This window comes from Peromyscus leucopus, chromosome 19 (genome assembly GCF_004664715.2).
Source record: "Peromyscus leucopus breed LL Stock chromosome 19, UCI_PerLeu_2.1, whole genome shotgun sequence".
NCBI classification, from domain to species: domain Eukaryota; kingdom Metazoa; phylum Chordata; class Mammalia; order Rodentia; family Cricetidae; genus Peromyscus; species Peromyscus leucopus.
Genome location: NC_051079.1, coordinates 70,968,395 through 70,982,427, shown reverse-complemented (window position 1 = coordinate 70,982,427; position 14,033 = coordinate 70,968,395). Strand labels below are relative to the sequence as shown.

General features: G+C 43.1%; 1 pseudogene; it reads left to right on the top strand.

Annotated features, from left to right (window-relative positions):
- Positions 1–9,376: 9,376 nt before the first annotated feature.
- Positions 9,377–9,531, top strand: LOC114696275 (annotated as a pseudogene).
- The last annotated feature ends 4,502 nt before the right edge of the window (positions 9,532–14,033 follow it).

The following is a 14,033-nucleotide window of genomic DNA, read 5'->3' as shown; positions in this document are numbered from 1 at the left end:
TAGAGTCCATGGCTGTCATAAGGTTAAGAAGCAACACTAAGTATGCATAAAGAAATCACTTCTAAAAGACAAGCAAATATTTTAGAAATATTTGACATATTCGTCAAGTGAGAAAGTTGAAACTGTAGCAAGTGATTGACCAATTGGTTAGTATTTGTGTTAATTTCCCTCTACTGTTTCTATGACATCACCATGTTATCTTTCTACTGTTTCTATGACATCACCATGTTAAGTTATCACTCTACTGTTTCTATGACCATCACTATAATGGGAACCCAATTCCAAGACCTCATTTTAGATGCTGAATAGAAAGTTTCCATTACTCCCCATCCTCTCCTTCCTCCCAGAGAGAAATAAAGTCACCTGGAGGGTTGTACAGACAAGCAGATACTTTCAACCAATCCAGGTTCTGAGATTCAAAAATGCCTTTAGCTGCCCCAAACCACAAGATCTGTAATGGAGTAGGCACTACAGAAATGCCCACAGACAGGATAGAAAGTCTTATGCCTCTCCCTCCCTCCCTCCCTCTCTCTCTCTCTCTCTCTCTCTCTCACACACACACACACACACACACACACACACACACACACACACACACACACATCCAAATCTTCTTTCTTAGTCATCCTGAGATTTCAGGTCTTATTTAGGAGGTGTAGGCGAACAAGAAACCTCTTTGGGCTTCAAGGAGGTCCAGATGCTTGGCCTTGGAAAGTCAGGGAAGGGCTTCCAGCCTCAGCCAGTGGGTGGATGGCAGTTGCCAGCACTAACCCAGGTACTCCATAATAGAAAGTGGGGAGGTGCCTCACTTTTCAGGAGCCTATCCGTCTCTAGAGTGGTCACTCTGGAGGCATCTCCTGATGCCACTTCAGACATTGCCACCCACTCAGGCAGCTTCTGAACATGCTTACTTCTCTTATCTACTCCGATGATAGAGCCATGGGAGTTTTAATCCTTCAATGATCCTTCTCCTAGAACTCAGGCCCACCATTTCAGAGACAAGATAGAAGCTTCAGGAACATATTTCCTCTTTCTCGTTTATTTCTTCCACAGGACAGATACATCTCAAATGATACTGGTAGCAGAGATGATGTTTGCAAACTTTCCTGAGTCAAGTCAGGGCAAATGTCTTCCTATCTACATGTCGGCCAAATTCCCGTGTATGAGACTGGACAAGTCTCTAGTGCCATGGGGATCTCTCAGTGCTGGCCTCCTTGAAGAAAAGAATTCAGTTGAATGACACAGACAGTTCAAAGAGTTTGTTTAGCAAAGCAAAGCAACCCAAGAGAGATTGGAGTGGTCTGACCTAAGCAGGGAACCACCCCGTAGTTCCGGCCTTGTGGATTTACATGTTTCACGAATATTCATGAGGTTAATGGTATATTCATGCAGCAAGGGAATCCATTTCCCTCTCATAAAATGTGGTGGACCAGATCTCCCTTTAGGGTGTTTCTTCCCATGATCCCCTAGAAAAGTCAATAAAGGGAGGTAGCCACACAACAATGTAAATGAGACTATAATAAAGATGAAATGTCTTGAACATACAGATCCTCATCAGCTGACGTGTGGAAACATGCGCCTCAGCTTCTGGTGTGGTAGAAACAACCGAACCACACAGCTAACCACAAAGGGCATTGTGACCCTCAGGAGACAGCTATAGTTCAGATTTCCTCTTATCTGGCCCCTTCTTGAGTCTGCTCACATTCTCCCGATTGCTGTCACAACTAAGGCAGTTAATACGTTTTATTTATTTATTCTTAATTGAGGCTTTCCATTGAGCGCTGGGGCTAGACTCCACTACCACCATGTCTGGACAGGTCCCTGCACAGGCAGGAACAGGAGCAGTGTCTGACAGGGCTCCTTCACACCGCCACTGCCCCTGTCTGTCTTCCACCTAACAGTAGAAATAAGTGGAAAGATGTGCAGCTGAGGAAATGAACCCCATTCTTCCAAACTCCAGAAGTTCCATGGAAGCACTGTTTGCAAAAGGACATCGGTCAGTTTGAAAGAAAAAAAAAGTGAAATGAGATATGGTGTCCCCGGATTTATTGGTGCAAGATAAAGAAAACATCAGAAGAAAAAGGGACCTGGTGACGTGGCAAGCCCAGGAAGGTAACCTCTAGCACACACTGGCCCTGGGAAGTTTCCATCCAGCAAAGTCTACTGTGTCAAGGGAGGTGATAGGACTGATCTTGTAACAAAAAATTATCTCGCACAACTCTGGTGGCCTGGTGACTGACTGCCATACTTCCTGTCTGAAATGGACTTCTTCATCAAAGCAGGCAATCAAAAACGGCCTCATAAAAAGGCTCACAGTGCCCCTAGCAAACCAGCCCCATTTTCAGTCAGCTCAATTATTAAAGAGGAGGTAAGTCGTCTCTTCCTCAAATTGACCTTTCCACCAGGAACCTGTTTAATTTTTTAATTGTCTTTAAAATTACCATAATTTTACAAAACGAGCCATGATTTCCGGATAAAAGCTCTAAGCCGGGTCTAACACAAAATAACAACTTTAAATATTTACCGTTTTGTCGCCGAGCAGTTAAAATCTCTCTTGGTTTGTTTTCTTCCACTATATCGTAAGCTGTGAAGATGATCACATGATCATCTGAGCCCTCTGCTCCGCAGCAAGCAAGCTGAGGTATAGTCCGGGCATCAGGGTAGCTGGGCAGAGCACTTGACCTCTGAGTTTGTAGGAAGAAGGGACAGAGCTGACCTACCCACAGGGCTGATGGGAGCTTAAATAATCAATAATTGCTGAGCACTTTGAAGACGTGAGGTGCCGAGGCCCCGCAGAGGAGTGACTAATGCTTCGATGGAAATTAGAGCTAGCAAGTATAATCACTTTTGATCCGAGAACATAGAGAATATTCTAGAAAGTCTCTCTTCTGTTAGATTCATTTAAATCATAAAGGGGAATAGGCTTTGATCCTATTGTAGGATCCAACAATAGGAACTTTCCACTTTATTTCAGGGAAGATGAACTCATAGAAACCCCTAGAAAGAAAAGAGGAAGAATATCATTTGAGGGTTTTTTTTTTTCAAGTCTGTAATGGACTTGAGAAGACTCCATTCTATCTAAACCATGTGCCTTCTCTTGGATTGACCAAACATCACACACACACACAAAAGTAATCTTCCGAAAAGACAACATAAAACCACTATTGGTTTTACCTTTTGAACATTCTGAAGTTATTTGAGAAATCATTGCCTGACCAACTGTACTCCTGTCCTAAATATGTGGCAAAGCATTCCTCCTTGTAATGTATAAAAAGAACACTCAGATTTGAAAGCACACAGACACAGGAAGACAAAGACAAATTTATCGACAGCAAGATTCTGAGCCTAATTGCAGCCGACGGCGCTCACAGTAGCATTGCTCTAATCAATTCACATCTTACAAAGCACTTTGAGATTTTTTTTCATTTAATTAAACATTATATTCATCTGAGCCTTTTAGCAATGTGGGTGGGGAAAATCAGTTTGTATAGCCTTGCCTAAAAATAATGAAGCTTACAATTTTTGGAATATTCTCTAAAAGCATGTACTAGTTGGTCCTTATGTTAATGAATTTGGAAACCATCTAAATTTCTTCTCTAATTAGTATTTTGTATGATATATGAAATAGTCCTCAAGTGGGAGTTCCCGGCATCGTTTTTGAGTACGCAGAACTCCTGTCTCTAAATCCTCGTTCGCTGCTGACATGTCTAATATCAGAAACTGTGCTCCTAAGTGATTCTTACTGTGTTGAATGCCCATGCCAGGAGTTCACAAACTACAACACGTGTGGTGTGCTCCAACAGACCAAGAGGGGAACTTTTATAATTAGAAACATTAAAATTCAGGTGTGAATACTAAAGTGAGCTGTGGCTATCCCAAACATAAAAACCTGCAGTAATGGAGTGTGGCTTTGCACCTCCCCTGGACATCCCTGTGAGCTTTAGAAGAAAAGGAAGCAACGATTCTGAGGCTCAGTGCAGACCAGGTGCCTGGCAGGGAGTGTCTAAGGTGATCAGAACAATAGCTGGATGAAGACCGGGTTTTATGAATGAGGAACTCCAGATGTGGAAGGTCCACATGTTCACATGGAGCTCCCTTCTCCTCACCGCACTTCCTGTTTCTCCCCAGGCTGCCTCCCAGGTGGAAGTGCCTTTTGTTTTTGCTTTAAATTATATCACAGTCATTACAGTCGAAGACTAATACATCATCAGTCTCTCATTCTTTGCCATTTGATTTATCTGAGTTTAACTTCAGTCTGAATATGTTAAATGAAATGTTATAGAAATAAATAATTCATACATTTAAGTCATTTTTATTATAGTATAATTTTGTAGTGTTTCTATTTTACTAATTACTATTATCTTACCATGCCCATGCCTAGTTTATGAATTGAGCTTTACATCACAGGTATGTATGCATTAAGAAAACACAGTGCACACATGATTGGTACTGCTTGCTGTTTAAGGGATACTTAGTGGGGTGGAGGGTTTAGAACATGCCCCTGTATGAACACAGGGAACTGCCAGGGTGGCTCCATCTAGCATGGCATTGTTTGATAAGTTCGGGCTGTCGCAGCAAATGTTTTCTTTCACTCCAGTGTCTGCTCCTTGTGTGCCAAAAGAGAAACTATCCAGAAACTCAGCTACAGTTTGGGACATTGCCTTCACAGACAATGTCTTAGCTTTAACTATATCCACGACATCAGAACATAGATGCCTGATTTTGTCCTTTAGACATAACCCAATGACAGACCAATATTGAAAGTAAGCAATTGCCTGAAGTCCATTCCAACTCACAGCATCCAATATGTCGACTATAAAATAATAAAGTGTTCCTAGAAATATTAGGAGAAACACCATTATTTAATTACCATAAGGCCTTCCGGGACAGAAATAAAACATGATTTAGGTGGATGAGCAGTGGGTATGGGGGCAGAGGGGGATGGAGGCGGATTATACAGACGAACCAGGCAATGCTAATGGGAAAGACAGCGATTGCAGATGAGCCAGTACAATGATAGATGGAATGCGAAAATGAAATAAAATCATGAAGAAGGAGAAGTGGATCCTAGAATGCGACTTTGTAGTGTTGAGGCTGAAACAGTAGCATAGTTAGAAAGGAAGTCGGACACTTCAGAGATGAAGTAACCTCTTCAAAGCCAACATGGAGAGAAGTCCAAACTCTAGTTCCTGCTCTCATGAGATAGCATGCTTCTCCTGAATCGGGCTTGCCCAGCAGCTGGTTTGATTGTGAAAGGCGATGTTCCTTAGAGTGGTTTTTGACTTGGCTGGCCGGCAACAGAACAGCAGTCAGAGAGCCAGAAAATTGTGACAGCCTGGTTAACAACACACTAAGACATCCTCTGTGAAAAGATTTATGCTTCGATCCTGTCTTTGGTCACTTCTTACTGTAAACATGAGAGGCAGGTTTCTCCAGCTCACAATAGCCTGATCATTAGCTCTCCGGTATTATTGGGAAAAGGGCTCAAATTTGCCACCTAAGACTTCAGACAATCTAGTAGTCCCTTAGTTATTTATTTTCTGATTAAAAATGAACTAAGTATATTTAATTTAAAATAATTTAAACAACTTTAATGAGATTAATTAACAACATATAAAGAATCGATCGTAAGTATTGGATACTAATTTTAAGTGACACAATGAAAGTCAGTTAACACATCCACCAGAGGGTGCCAGCTAAGTTCTCCTAAGACCCAGAGTGACTGAAGATGATTGATTGCTCCCCAAAGTCTCCACTGGGGTCAGCTGGTGGGGGTCCACCTTCCAGTGGCAGCGTTGACCCTGACAGTTGCGAAGGGTGCAGAGCACAGGGACAGGGCAAAAAGAAACTCTGCCTTGGATATCATTTCCCTGCTCATAAGGCCAACCCCAGGAAACTGTCCCCTGCCCATGGCACATCAGGGGTTCACTCAAACTGCCCCAAATCCTGTAGTGATGCAAAAACCAGGGGACAACACCATCCTAGCTGGCATGGGATCCATTTAGTAACTCAAGCACTTGAGATGAGCTCAATGAGGCCTGGCAGGTAAATATTCAGTTTGAAAGACAGAGCTTATTTCAAGGGACAAAGACTGTGACATCCACTTGGCAGCTAGGGAAATACTGCCGTCCAGACTCTGAACAGGACAAACCCTACTCAGAGTCTTTCCGGTGGGCAGAAGCGTTACTGAAAAGCAGGAAGGGTAGCGCAAAGTAAGTAGATGGAGAACACGCCCGCTGCCCTTCTGCTGGGCATCGACGCAGCAGAAATACCTGAGCAGCCAGGCAGGAGGACAGGGATGCCTAGGGATGGGAAAGAACGCAGCGTTTGCAAGAAGAGGCATCGATCTTCCGAATACCTGAATGCTGTGTGTCCGCCGGGTATTCTGCCCCGGAAACCTGGCCATTTTCTGCAGAGGGTCAGGCCGAGCACACGTTCCCTGCACGATGTGGAGGCAGTGGCCAGGCCTCCTCTCAGCTTTCTCTAATCTAGGCCTAGGAGTCCCGGCCTTCCCACCTTTCATCTGTCTGAGAACACGAGAGCACTTTTCTCCTCCTGAAAGTCACTCCTGTGGTCAACTCCCGATCCACCCGTCAGCAGAGACCTTCCCACCGCGGCTCACAGGCAGCTGTGGCCACGAGGGCAGCTGTTTCTGCCCTTCGATTAAGCTGTGTGCATTTCTTTGATGCCTTAAGCTCTATTTTATCTTAAGGATAAAATATTTTATCCTTGTGTGTCATCGAAGCAAATAAAGCTGGGGGTGGGGTGAGGGGGGTGAAGCCAAAGTGAAATACAGCAAGGGCCCCAAGAGTGACGCTGCAGTGACCACGGGGAGGAAAGGGAGGGAAGAGTAGCTTGGTAGGTGACTAAAAAGTGGAGGAAAACACAGAGTTTGCCCCCACTGTAGACCGGAAAGAGTTCTGAATAAATCAAATTAAAATGGAAAAGAAGGGGGAAAATAACACCGCTGGGGGAGGGGTGAATGTCTGTACAATCTCAGATTCAAAAAAAATCTTTTCCACATGTAAAATTAATGAAAGAAACTCTAAAACAAGCTGTTAATAATGTTTATTTGGACAAAAATACACCATGTGATATCCACAGCTTCATGGATAAAATTTGAAGTTTACCTTTTCAGTAAAATGGCAGGTAGGAAAGAGATGTTTTTTTCTTTCATCATATATATATATATATATATATATATGATTATAATTTAATTATGTCATTTCTCCCTTCCTTTGGGAAAAAAAGATCTTTAACCATAGAGGACAGTAAAACATAAAGAATTCATAGGACACACATTTTAACTAAAATATTATTACACATACTCATTTTAATGATTGAACCATGTTTAGTCAAACTGAAATTGAAAAGCTGAACTTTGCAAACAGACAGTACACTCTAACCCTGCGCATAACTAAGTTGAAAATAGGAATAAAGTTACATAATTCATAGCCTACGGTCTCAACACTCCACATTAGAAGTATTCCTCAAAAACATAGTCGTGCTTTAAAACATACGTTTTCAAGGATGTCCTTTACATTGTTCTTAAAACTGAAATACCAGAAGCGGCTTCCTCACTGCAAACGGAACAGCTAGCTGAATTCGTGATGATGTACCTCAGCTCTCAAAAGTGACAGCTTGACGAGGTCCAGGAGATGCCCCGGTGGAGTGCTCAGTGGATGGGATGCAGCAGAAGGAAACATCCTGTGTGGGGCAAAAGTCCAGAGCCTTCCACAGGAAGACCAGACAGCGACCTGTAATAGCCATCCCTCCAGTGCAGGGACAGCCACCGCTCTGTCTGTTCTTTAGACACAACATCTCCCAACCTTTCTGTGATGAAGCTGTGCAGATTTTTAGCACTATAAGAGAAAATAGAGAGCTTAAAATTATTTCATAATATCGGCATGGATGCAACAGATTGGAACACTCAACCACAGTGAGGACAATAACCCTGAAATCACTCAAGGTCACAGCTGTCCCTTTCAGGACCCTGTGTCTGCCCTTTGAAGCAGTAATTTTACTGAAAATATTAAAAAAATAATTTCTCTACCTAAAAGTACAAGGAAACTGGGAAGAAAAACTGTTACATTTGATTGTGCAAAAATATAATGCTTTTTTAAAAACACATAGCTATCATTGCAAGCTAGAATGTCATCTTCTCAGACAAATAGTGTGTGGGAAAATAGTTTTAGAAATGCATGCAATACTTTATAATAATAGGATGTATCAACAAATACTTCTGTTCTATAAGATACGTTTACAAACATATGTTAGAATGTACTAATACGAATAAATTGTGTGTATGCTTTTTTGGACACATTCATCATAGCAGAATCTTAAAAACATCTAGAAATTAATAAGTATTTAATTTAAACTTTTTAAGTTAGAAGGATACTGGTTGGTAGAAAAAGAGAAATACTAAATGATTTTAACACAAATTTAAAATTCTAATATAGTTAGAGATTGCAAGCTCCAATGATCTTTCAGACCACTTGCATTTATTTCTTGCATCAAGAATTATTTTTATCATGAACATATTGGTCTAATTATTAATTAATAGGCATAATACTAATGCAGCAATTAATAGATATGTAGCTTTAACAGCAATTCACAAGAGATAGAGACATAGTTCAGCAGTTAATTGTGTTTTTGCTGCTCTTTCAGAGGATACAAGTTCATTGCCCAGTGCCTATGTGGGACAGCTCACAACCACATGTTACTCTAAGCCTATGAGGAGCCCATGCCTCTGGCCACTGTGTTCACCTCCACCTGAGTGCACATACCCAGAAAAATACACACACACACACACACACACACACACACACACACACACACTTTAACAGAACAGCAACACACACTCCCCTCACAGTATCTGCAATAGAAGGGCAGACATAGCTCAGAAGCTTGTGAAGTCCCCTGTAACAAGTGAGGAGTCTGAGCAACTCACCTGTGCACTGGTTTGTTAGGGGCACTCCTCTGAAAAGGACGATGGGGTGGACTAACAACTCACTAAGTGACACTTCTCACTGTCGGCCCTTACTAAGGAAGGACCAGCCTCACCTTTCAGCCCCACAGCAGGGGGATGTGGAGAAGCGTGATAGAGACCAGCCAAACCCTCAAAAGGAAAGAGCCTGTGAGTGACAGGAGTGGGTGGATGGACAGTAGCTGCTCGCAGGCTCACAACATCTTCTCACTGCTGAGTTATCTGCAGCCTTGAAAATATTCACAAGAGGGGTGAGAAGCTACAGCCCCAACTATTGTCTGAAAACGCAAACTGTTTTCATCTGGTCATGATTCTGGATTCAATGCTGAAGTCATTGAACACCCAGGAACACCGGTGAGAAGACACAGTCACTCAAGTAGGCATTATCTAATGCTTACCTGGCAGCCAAGATACCATGATCCAGAAGGTGGTTTTCCCAGGGTGAAGCTTATCAGTTGTATGCCGAGCCCTGCAACTTCCCCAAACACAGAACATCCGACTGCACAACTTATGGTACTGGGGACTTGTGTTCATGCTTTTCCCTCCTACAAATATTTTCCAAAAGAAAAATACACCATCTAAATCTTCAAAGATAGGCCATACCATTTGTACTGAGAACTCACATATGCTGAAAGCAGTCCCGCAGTCTGACGACTTTTAAGTCCAGCTTTGTGATCCACCAGTCCGTCTCCTGTCTCATCTGTACAATGGGCGTAATGACAAAGATTGAAAACTGTGCAGTTTGAAGCTTAAACATAGTAACCCAGGATGACAGCCTTTTGTAAACCACGCAATGCAGGGTTTTAGAGAGAGCAAGAACAGTATGTCACTCATCAAAGCGCCCAGCAGTTACCTGCCTGGGACTGTGCTCTGGAGAGCTCCACTGTTGCGGCCATCCTGATTCATTTCAAAGTAGAAGGGGACTGCGGATGCATCCTCCGGAGCTGCCCAACGTAAACGCGATTGTCCTTCAGGATCTCGCCACCCATCGAGGCAGCACCCCCTGCAAGATCAGCATTAATCTTCAGCTCTGTAGAGGGGTGCATTATGCTTTTGGAAGGTGCTCTTTTACCTTCTTGGGATTCTGCAGCCACCTCTGTCCTGACCCAGAGAACCTCGCCAGAAGTCAGAAGGAAGCTAATTGCTTTTTTAATTAGAGCGGTGGGGAAAACGAGGCTCCACCACACACCATTGGTGATGGAAGCGCCTAAGAGAATGGCTCAAGAAGACTCGTTTGGACATCTGTGCATTGAAAATGGACTTGTGCACAACTCACACTAAAGTACCTGGGAGTCAGTGAAAGGAGAGAAGTCATCTCATCCGCTGACAGCAGTCACAACTACAGCTGCCTCCTGCCTCCCCTTAAAATATGAAACCTTTGCGTTTCCTTTTCAGTGACTCGCCCTGTGGCTTCTTCATAATCTATACTGAAAATCACAACACGAAGCCCCCACTGGGCCTTGAAACCAAGAGGAGGGAGCTATGCATCTCATTAGCAATTAAAATAAAATGGGGGATGATGTGCTATTTCTTCCCTTGTCCTCCCCCATCATTTTCCCTCTCTTCCTTCTCCTTCCCTTCCTTGCATTCTTCATCTTGAATTCAATAAATATTTACTCACTATTTACATGCTATGCTTAAGGGAATACAAATATGAAACAGAACTATCGTATTTCTGAATATAACACAAAACCGTAAGAAAGGAGACGCACTGGATTTATTACGTGTCTTTCAGGGGCTTTCAGAAATCCTTTCTATGGTGTATATCAGGGAAAATATATAAGAGTATAGGGAATAGTGGAATCTGATTCTCTCCCTAAACTGGCAAGAAAAGCAACTGAATTCAGGGCCAGTGTATATTTAAATCCATCAATTCGAGAAACATGTGTTCCCTGGATAATAGGAAATAAAATTAAGGAATGGGTTCAGGAGTTGGTGTAGAGTCTATGGGAGTTTAGAAGAACGTATTGCATCCTGTAAATGTTGGTGTGCTCATGGTTCACAAAAAAAAAAAGCATGCAGGTTTTGCAGGACTGGGGTTTGGACAAGAGTCCTTTTCTGCTCCATGGAGAGCCACATAGAAGTAGATCCCATCCAAGGCCCTCTGGGAGCTACAAGGGTGAAGGAGACCTGGTTCTCACCTTCACGAGGCATGTGGCCAGCAGCCGGGGATGGAGAAGGGAGAGAGGTGTGTTCTCCTTCAGAAAGGATGGCAAGCCAATGAGATGAGCCAAGATGGACGGACAGACGGGACTGTCCCTCCTGCCACAGCACTGAGACTGCCTCAGTGGTAGGGATGGCTCCCACGCGAGTGTGAGGAGACGAAGTAGGTTTAAAAGGGGGTAGAAGAGGACCCGCATAAGCACTAGGACTCAGCACACATGTGAAAAGGTGGCCATGGTGGTCCATGCTTGCAGTCCCAGTGCTGAGAAGGAAGGAAAGGGAGAATCCTGGGAGCTTGATAGCCAGCCAGATTAAATGAACGGGAGTCTGAGGTTTCAGTTAGAAACCCTGTTTAAAAAAAATAAGGGGGCTATTTCCTGAGGAACAGTACCAGAAGTTACCATGCTTGGGTATCTGCCCTTCCCCCACATTCATGTACACACACATACACATATGCATTCACATGCACATGTACACACACACATGCTCATGCATACACACACAAAATAAGGTTTTTTGTTTTTTGTTTTTTTAAGAAGAAATAAAGGTGGAGAAAAGCAAGGCAAAAGGGAGCTTCAGGAACACTGCAATTCAAAACAAGAGGTGACGAAATGTGAAGAGCTTCCCATGCTCCTGTGGGGCCCAAGCGGGTAGAGCAATGGGAGCTGTCTGGGGGAAGATCCACGAGGCTGAGCACGGCAGCAGGCAGGGGGAGGGTAACTTGGCTGAACGACCAGATCCAGTTTTGCCGGTCATCACGGACCCTTTCTGCATGCTGCTGGTGCAAAGACTGTTCTCAGGTCCAGAGGCTGCAAACGCCATTGCTCCAACAACCCACGGGCTTGTGGGACACACTGCTTCACCAGGATTCCATGCTCACGTGTGACTTGAGAAAGCCACACGAGGAAGTATATTCCTGTACCCTGCATCCATTCTGTCCCCTAGACAAGAGAAGGCCGTCTCTCATCAAAAGCTGTCCGCTCCCTGACCCCTTAACCTAGTCACACTTCTGCCACAGTGTCATTTCATGGAACTTCTAGAGCCACAGCTGATTTTGGCCAGTCCTTGAAAATGGGGTCCTGGAGCTGGGAATGTAGCTTCAGCTGCTAGAATGCTTTTCTGGTATGTGCAATGTCTTGGGCTTTATCCTCAGCACTGCATTTACTGGATATAATGGTACATGTCTGTAATCAAGAGGTAGAGGCTGGAGGATCAGGAGTTCAAGGTTATTCTTGGCTACATAGTGAGTTCAAAGCCATCCTGAAATAGCTGAGATTTTACTTGCCTAAAAAGTAAAAATAGAATAAAATAAAGTAAAAATAAGGTAAAATGGAGAAGAAAATGGGGTGCTGCCTGGGATTTTTCTGTAGTACAGCAGAACAGGCATTAGCCGGCCTCTAACTCTCTCTGTGGTCACACCTCTGTCACAGCCACTTGCCACATTTTCTGTGTCTTTTAGAAATGCAGGTCTTGAATGCTTGTCCCTTGATAAACAGTAAAGAGTTAGCACTGTTTCCTCTCACCTGAGAGTTGAATGAGGATCATGTGAAAACTGCAGCAGCAGAAGAAATCCTAAAATTTCAGTTACAGGAAATCTCGGGCCACACATCCCAACTCAGGCTTGAAAGAAAGAACAAAGTGATACCCACAGTTTTGTTTTGCTTTGAACCCCTGCCTAACTGGATCATTAAGGGCCAGGGGAGAAAATGGGGAAGGAATATGCCGGTTAGGTATAAAAAGTCACAGGCTGTAATGGGAACAGAGCATTGCCTCATACATTCCTACAGCAACTAAATGGGTAACACATAACAATTATGTTCACAGAAGTTATTTGAAAGAGCTTTCTTGATACCAGATATACCAGTGGGTGAGAAGCTGGGACAGATAAACAAAACATTTGTTCTTATAGTTCAGGTTTGATCCGCCATTTGTCTGGGCTCTTGATCCCCCATTATATACTGAACCCCTCTAGAGAGAAGGGATCCCCCTTTGTCTCTTTGGCGGAATAAAAGCAACGCTTTATCAGCCTTTCTCCACCCTTTCTGTCGGGATATCGCTTGGAAGAAGTGGAGTGTTTGTCCAGCAGGCACAACATCGGCAGCATAGGAAAACTGCCTTGGAAAGTATTTTCCCATAATGAAAAATTAAATTAAATTAAAAAAATATAGTCAATGAAGCCGGCTACAGAGCCACTGTGACTCTGAAGGCTCAGAATGGGAGGTGGCTGGAACTTTACTCTTGTAAAGTTCTTTATGAAAGAAACATGGACTAAATTTATCTTCTCAGATTGGAATGTTTTTATTCAAACTGAACTTAGAAATATTTTTTTGAACTTTTTAAAAGCTCTTTGGTCTGTATATTTAAAACACTCCTAAAATTCAGTGACTCGGGACACTTACCTCCAGCCTGCCTCTTTTTCTTTTTCTTTCTCCTTTCTTTTTCTTTCTCCTTTCTTTTTCTTTCTCTCATTTCAAGAAATGTGGAAAACATTAACGAAAATTGTGTTGGTCTGTACAATTTTATTCTGTTAAAGACAGGTTTTATGATACATTTAGCCTTTTAAATGCCACTAATAGTCTCTAGGGACACACGGTTTTTCCTCTAGTGCAACAATTAAGTCCATTTCAATGCTATTTGGATAAGTTGAAACAATTCAGTCACTGTGTGCCTGCTCTCAGGTACCCACAGCAAACCCAGAGGGGACACCCAGCCTTACCTGACTAATGAAGTTTTACCAGCTTCAGACATGTACCCAAGGATTTGACTTTTCCGCATTCTTCTTGCTTATTTTCCCCTCATTTCTTACAGAAGGGAGTAATGAGACCTTCCACACCGCGTGCTGGCCAGAAGAGTGACTTGGTAATGAATGTGATTAATCACAATT